This window comes from Penaeus monodon, chromosome 23, assembly GCF_015228065.2.
Source record: "Penaeus monodon isolate SGIC_2016 chromosome 23, NSTDA_Pmon_1, whole genome shotgun sequence".
Lineage (NCBI taxonomy): Eukaryota > Metazoa > Arthropoda > Malacostraca > Decapoda > Penaeidae > Penaeus > Penaeus monodon.
In genome coordinates this window covers 39,764,369-39,764,705 of record NC_051408.1, presented here as the reverse complement: position 1 = coordinate 39,764,705, position 337 = coordinate 39,764,369, and positions in this window count along the sequence as shown.

Here is a 337-nt window from a genome sequence, read left to right as displayed (position 1 = left end):
TTCTCTTTTTTTTTTTTTTTTCTAATGCGAACGCCAGGCAAAAACCATAATTTTTCAATATTCGTTTTTGTATTTACCACATCCCGGCTACTTATTCTCATAGACAGTGTGTGTTTCCATCTCTTGTATTTCCCGGCGAAATCACGGTTTGAAACAACTCACAGCTTGTAGGGGATATACCATAGTTAGTGTCCCAGAAGTCCTGGTCTTTAGGCAGAAAGTTTTCTTATTTTCAGTCACTTCTAATTTATTTTATTCTTTAGTTATTATCATATTTTTTTATCTAATGAAACTATATAATAATAATGATAATAATAATAAAAAAATATTATTATAA